The sequence below is a fragment of the Poecilia reticulata genome, linkage group LG2 (assembly GCF_000633615.1).
Source record: "Poecilia reticulata strain Guanapo linkage group LG2, Guppy_female_1.0+MT, whole genome shotgun sequence".
Classification (NCBI taxonomy): domain Eukaryota; kingdom Metazoa; phylum Chordata; class Actinopteri; order Cyprinodontiformes; family Poeciliidae; genus Poecilia; species Poecilia reticulata.
The window spans coordinates 39,626,191-39,634,127 of NC_024332.1; positions in this window are offsets into that span (position 1 = coordinate 39,626,191).

Here is a 7,937-nt window from a genome sequence, read left to right on the forward strand (position 1 = left end):
GCGGTCGTAACTCAGATGGAAATCCTGTGACTGAAGTGACTGAGTGCATTCTTTGTCCAATGAATATATTTGATATTTTAGATGCAAAAGATCAAGGTAAGTTTGCTCTCCCAAGGAACGCATAAGACTAATTTGTAAATCCTGCAGTTTTATTAGCAAATCATWCAAATTAAAGAATGAARCATGCARTCTAATTTCACCATGCAGATCAGAATACAAAAATCACATAAGTGTGAGAACAAACATTAAATATATATTTAACTACAGATACAGAAAGAAGAAAGACATTCTTAAAAGAAAGCTGTTAAATCCTTTTTGCAACTACTGGATCAAACCAAAGCRAAATGTTTATTTTTGGAGGAAAACTAAGTGTCAACACAGATAAAGAACATGGAAGAGGCTGCTGGGGTTAAATTAAACATGCCAGCAGCACAACAGCTCTTACAATTCATCAATCATGTCCTTCCACTTCACCAGAATGCCTCAATTGATTTCGGACAGATCAAAATCCCAATAAAAATTACTAAAAGTATTAAATGAATCAAAATCTAAAAATGTTAGTGGGATACGAACACCTTTGCAAGGTTTACTGAAATCCGTGCGTCTGCTTGTTGTTTTTCCTTTTCACTGTGTAGACAGACTAATACTGCAATTTCTGGATCTGAAGTAAATTTCATGCCCTGCGATGTACGTCATTACAGTAGCTTTGGGAAGCCGCAGTTTAATGAGTCGTGCAAAGAGAGCCCAGACCGCAGGCGAGCAGCCTCGCAGCCTCGCAGCCTCGCAGCCTCGCCTCGTAATCAGTTGAGAGCATTCATCCCGACATGCCGCTTCTGCTTCCTCCTCCTGCATGTCTGTTGTTTAGATTGCCACCCAATCTACCACTTCTTTTCCGAGCTTAGACAGATCATGATGGGTTCTCCCTTATTAAAAATCAGACATGAACCTTAACACCAGCCATCTGTCTTGTACAATATCGAAAATCATTTTCTGTTCAGAGTGCTCGAGACGTGGGCTTGGAAGCTAATTGCTCTCAGAAAAACCAAAAACACTCCAACTTGCATATGCCTCTTTTGCTTACTTTGAAGCTGACGTTCGTGTAAAACTCACGTCACTACAGCAAGAAGCGCCACACAATTTTAACGTTAATGCCTTTTTAGGTTTGTGAGATTGACAGAAAGTCTCCAAAGGTTCAAAATAATCTTGACATGGATTTACGAAACCTGCAGGAAAAATCAAGGACCAGTATTAAACTTTATTTTATTGGTTCAGTTGCTTGCAGTGCCACTTATACAACRGTTAAATCATTATTGGTTACAGCACTGAGCTGACTGAACAAAACTTCMAACTGAAACTAATTCCTCCTTGTTATKGGTTAAAAATTTTAGTATGTAAACTATTGCAAATACATGCAGGAGATCAGTTAACAATGCAGTAACTGCCTTRGGGCTCAAAACATTGCAGTGRATAAGATTGCTCAGTGYTGAAACTAGATTGACAGAGAGACTCGACAGGCCTCTTCCTCCTTTTAATATGTAAATATCTGTGCTACAGGAAGCGGTTTCAGTTTTCCTTGTTATTGTCTGATACATAGATTAAGATAATAGATCTGATAGATGTTCTAAAAGACTGTTCCTCTCTGAAATTAAGATCCATTGGGTGATTACATGTTACTCTGTTTTGCTGCAGGTTTCTTTCTGATTCATTAGTTTTATCCTAGAGTGTAAAGGAATGTACAACAAAATACACACTAAGGATCTAGATTATTTTGCAAACCTTTAAAGTGGATGGTTGTCATAATAACTCAACTGATCCAAATAAGATTTGTTGTGGGTGATGTTGCTCCTGTAGCAATCAGTCTTGCAGTTAATCGAAAGAGACCTTTGACTGAAGACTTAATAACGCAGCTCAAAAGATACAGTAGTGTGTCCTAGTTTATACCATCAGTTGTTGGCAAACACTGCTAATCCACCTCCTCTGCTTTTGCTGCTCGTCTTTAAATCTCTGGCTCAAAAAAAGATTTCCGGGTAATCTACTACTTCCTGCTTTCAGATAATTTCCTGTTTGTTTCGCCAACCACTCACCTTTCTGAACAACCTAGAATCAGCCCACCGCTTCAGTTATCACAGCTAGAAACCAGTGATCAGATGTGGTGATGGACTCACACCTGAACATTCAGAGACACATAAAGACCGTCACAAAATNCACTTCTTTTCCGAGCTTAGACAGATCATGATGGGTTCTCCCTTATTAAAAATCAGACATGAACCTTAACACCAGCCATCTGTCTTGTACAATATCGAAAATCATTTTCTGTTCAGAGTGCTCGAGACGTGGGCTTGGAAGCTAATTGCTCTCAGAAAAACCAAAAACACTCCAACTTGCATATGCCTCTTTTGCTTACTTTGAAGCTGACGTTCGTGTAAAACTCACGTCACTACAGCAAGAAGCGCCACACAATTTTAACGTTAATGCCTTTTTAGGTTTGTGAGATTGACAGAAAGTCTCCAAAGGTTCAAAATAATCTTGACATGGATTTACGAAACCTGCAGGAAAAATCAAGGACCAGTATTAAACTTTATTTTATTGGTTCAGTTGCTTGCAGTGCCACTTATACAACRGTTAAATCATTATTGGTTACAGCACTGAGCTGACTGAACAAAACTTCMAACTGAAACTAATTCCTCCTTGTTATKGGTTAAAAATTTTAGTATGTAAACTATTGCAAATACATGCAGGAGATCAGTTAACAATGCAGTAACTGCCTTRGGGCTCAAAACATTGCAGTGRATAAGATTGCTCAGTGYTGAAACTAGATTGACAGAGAGACTCGACAGGCCTCTTCCTCCTTTTAATATGTAAATATCTGTGCTACAGGAAGCGGTTTCAGTTTTCCTTGTTATTGTCTGATACATAGATTAAGATAATAGATCTGATAGATGTTCTAAAAGACTGTTCCTCTCTGAAATTAAGATCCATTGGGTGATTACATGTTACTCTGTTTTGCTGCAGGTTTCTTTCTGATTCATTAGTTTTATCCTAGAGTGTAAAGGAATGTACAACAAAATACACACTAAGGATCTAGATTATTTTGCAAACCTTTAAAGTGGATGGTTGTCATAATAACTCAACTGATCCAAATAAGATTTGTTGTGGGTGATGTTGCTCCTGTAGCAATCAGTCTTGCAGTTAATCGAAAGAGACCTTTGACTGAAGACTTAATAACGCAGCTCAAAAGATACAGTAGTGTGTCCTAGTTTATACCATCAGTTGTTGGCAAACACTGCTAATCCACCTCCTCTGCTTTTGCTGCTCGTCTTTAAATCTCTGGCTCAAAAAAAGATTTCCGGGTAATCTACTACTTCCTGCTTTCAGATAATTTCCTGTTTGTTTCGCCAACCACTCACCTTTCTGAACAACCTAGAATCAGCCCACCGCTTCAGTTATCACAGCTAGAAACCAGTGATCAGATGTGGTGATGGACTCACACCTGAACATTCAGAGACACATAAAGACMGTCACAAAATCAGCCTTCCATCACCTGACAAACATTTCCGTGCTTAAAGGATTAATGTACCAAGAAGATCTAGAGAAACTCATCCATGCGTTTATCTTTAGTCACATTGATTTCTTCAACAGCTGCAGTTGACTGCTGTTGCTCAGGTTCTCACTAAAACCAGAAAGGTAGATCACATCATTTTGATGATGACAAAATGTAATGTATGTTACTGGTTTCACAGTAAGTGACTATATGAAGGTTTAGTGATTTAAATCTCTTTGAACTGCCTTGTTGCTGATATTATTGTTTGATTGACTGATTTTATCTTTTTTGCCAGAAAACCAAAGCGARGTTACCGACTAGATAACAGGCTGCATTTGATCAGCATCACAGTGTCTACATTGGTGTTGTGATCCTCTAAACCTTGTGAACCAGATAATTTGTATATACCTTGAATACCTTGATTCAGTATTTTTTTTCTGCTCCTCCGTAGCTTTTTGCAGAAAGCTTTGGATACAATAGATGAATACCTGTCTGGTAGCGAAGCGTTCGGGTTCTGTGTCAGTGTTGCTGGATTTTCACCCCAGCTTCTTCTCATTTGTCCCCAATATTGTTCCTGACACTTCTGTTGTTCTCAGGTTGGCCAGCTCATTTTAAGCACCTATTGCACAACATGAGGTCAACCTTCCACAGGGATGTATGTTGGGGTAATTTTAGAGACGGGGTTGAACATGACTGGTTGTGCCAYGTACAGTAATAGACTGGTGATGCTTCCAGGCTCTGCCCTGCTGTTGTTTACTGTTGGCTGTGATCATCTCCACCTCACCAGTAATCTTTGCACAGGAAAAACAAGCATAATGGATGGACCTAGATWTGAGTAAAAGGACAAAGAAATTGGTTTGTGCATGTCTTTGGCACGTTTTGCCTTTATGTTGCATTGCGGCTATTAGAGGCGTGACTTTCTTTTCTGTTGCATCACTTTCATGTCAGCTTTTGACTAATGTTTTGCTCTGTGTTAATAAGTCATTTAAAGTGCAATCTTTTCTTGGCTAAATGTGTAGGCGTCATGGACTACAAGCGGGAGGAGAAAATCTTCTGCTTTCTGATCAGCTCTGATTACATATTGATTTCTGCTAGAGATTATGGTGCCCGTACACCTTTGGTCGCACCTTGTTCTTTTTGCGGACACTGCAGCAGCTAAACAACATGACCACCTTTATAAGACAGTCTACTCTTTAAAGAATGGTTGTCCTAAGAAGGAATGTGATCAACTTTTAATCCATCTATAACACTTACTGGTGTAACATGGTAATGATTCTGGGAGATGGCAATCAGCGYCTGACATTAACAAAGCAGCAATCATCCACCCGATTTGACTCATTAGATTTCCGAATAACCATCATCATCATCACACATTGGTCCAAAATACAAAGGCTAGCTGGGGCCAAACTAGACCATTAAGTGGGATCAGGAAGCTCTTAAACTGGACACTTTTTGTAGCCATGGAAACACGGAGGTGGCTCTGGCCTGCATGAATTTCTGTAATTATAACTGTGTGATTGTGTTTAGTAGTACAAGTTGTTATCAATTGAGTAACTCCATTGAGACTTTTAATTTTTTAGTTTTTTTTTTACAAATAGTAATATTCTTATTTTATATGAATAAAATATATATTTTAAAATGATTAATAATAGTAATGCAATTAATAATTTATCACTGTTTCTATTATCTTTATTTTTGTCAGTTTTATTTATTTGTTACTCATTTAATAATCTTTGCTTACACGCACGCACGCATGCACGCACGCACACACACACACACACACACACACACACACACACACACACACACACACACACACACACACACACAATATGTCTTTCTATCTTCACAAGGACTTTGCATGGACTTCCATTCATTATTTATTCATTTCTTATAATCTAAACCTGACACTTACACTAAACCTAGCCATTTCTAGTTCAAGCCTAACTCTCATCTAAACCTAAACTCAATTCACACCATCTGCTAACGTTAAAACTGTATTTTTTCTAAAGGGGCACAGAATTTGGGCCCCATAAAGAGCAGTGGATCCTGACAATATTTGTTGGAAAATATAAGCATTACAAGGTGAAAAACAAATGTCACTCAACCAATGTTTTTTTTTCTTTTTAACTAATGTAGCTGGTGTATTAAGAAAAAATGAAATAAAAGAAGAAATGAAACAAATTCCCACTCACAACAGCCACAATTATCCAGCGAAACTACTGGCTCCAAGTGAGCCAGTAATTTCTGGCTCACTTTTTAAAGAAAAATGTGCTACTCGCAGCGTAATTCAAAGAACAWAAAACTATTTTGCAAATTAATTCAAATTGCAACCCTGCCAAAAAAACGCCGCATCGGAGTTTCATGTGAAAAGATAGAACTCCTAAATGGCCTCACCAACATCACAGCAAAGAAAACGCACACAACACCCTGTTTCTACGCCKGAACAGGGACACACATCAACAATGCCAGCAAATTACAACCCTTTGCATAATTTGTTGAGTGATATAGGCTCTTCTTTCATACRGCTTTTATAACCTTAGCAGATGGTAAAAGCTTCACAGTGACGTCRCCTTGTCCACCCACTCACACACCAATWACAAGACAAGGCCTGCTACCAGGAAGCAGCTTAAGGTTTATAGTYCTGCCCAAGGACTATGGCACAGTGAGTTTTCTGCAAAAAATGTTTTGTGACAGCAGCAGCCTTTATTCATCAGAATATGAACAAGACATGCAGCAAATGGTTCAGGACTGAGAGCTGAACTGGGAACAAAAACACCAAGTACTGTAGCTTCACCGCTGAGCCTGAACATTTGGATTTTAAAGGCCACTAAATGCTTAATTTTTCCCTGTATTCCCTCTTAGCAATTTCATTCATCTGCATTTATGAAAATACAATGATGATAAGTCCAAGGAGTTCTTTTTACCACATGCGTGAAACTCTGAGGGATGCAGATAACGGATAAGTCTGCCAAACATCAAATGACAGACCAGTGATGTTTCTTGCTGCTTCTGCCCGTGTTTAGCTCATGATGAACTCTTGATCGCTAAAGATGGCTCTTACAACTGGGTCTGATCTTGTCCTGAATTTTCAAAAATGTCTCTGGAACTGATAATTAATGCAAAACACTGCAGATATGGAGACGTTTTAGTAACCAGCAGAGTTCAGTGTTGACCTCTCTGTGGCTGGAAGTTCGGCATGGACACCTCAGCCGAAAATAAAAAAAAAAGGAATGATTGAAATTTCCGTCACATATTAAGTGGCCAAAGTAATTTTCTTTAGGGAGGTGTGTTGCATTCAGAAAGTGCTTGTGCCAGCTTGTGCCAATCAGGAAGCAGTCCTCCGTGTCTCCGTCTTCACTTCCAACACTAGACCTGAGTGTTGGCTTTCAATGTGAATTTCTCACACAGGTTGCGAGATTGTAATGGGGTGGAATATYCAAGCTGCCCTGGCTGCATGTTCTGATCCAGTGCTGAAGCATTTTTAAAATAAACTCTGTTACCTCATTTAGATCTGACGCAGCTCACGCAGGCTTGTGACTTTTTAAGCCCGATGTGACTTGAGGACGCTTCATTATTTTCAAGTCACAGTTAGCTTGCTAAACMGCTGCTTCTGGCTCTTTATACTCAGCTCGTTTCTGTCAAAACTGYCCTGCAAATGCACTTTAAAGGTTTTTTGATGTTTTTTCCTAACTACTGTATCGAAATGAAAAGCAGAAATTTATCAAATGCTTTTCGAGCATTTAATCCAAGGAAATATGCTTGAAAGGATTGTTCACTTGTTTAAAACTAGGTTTTGTGTTGTGATTGACAGCAGATTCTCCAAATGGAAATTTAAGATGGGCCCAGGAAGATYGGACATTTCAGCCATCTTAAAACAACTTAAACTTGATAAAGAAATAATTTTATAAACCTCATTTTAATCGCCATCACTTCCAGCCTTAAATAGAAGTCCATGGGTTTCACTATTAAAACAGAGTTGGTTCCTGATCTGCTATCATCCATTTCTCATGAGAAATATAATTTGGAAAATAGAATTACTGCCTATTTAATCACACCTGCATTTTGAAAATCTCGGTTGCCCAAGTAAGTATAACTCCATACTTATGCTATTCTAATTCAAATTTTGACATTTGACTACTTGTCCTATGCGTAGTTGTGCATGGAGCGTTATAAGCAGGCATTGACATTAAAAGACAGACGTACACAAACATGTAAAATGACATTGGTAGCAAAGAGGTTTGCTCACTCAGTAATTTGTTGATACTTTACCTGTTGATGCTCAGACAAATCTGAGCAGAGATCCAAACCTTAGCTGGGAAAATCTTCCAAAAAACGGCCATTAGAGGCTCCGACTGCAGCCTGCAGCTTGCAACAATCCTTGAAGAAAACACAG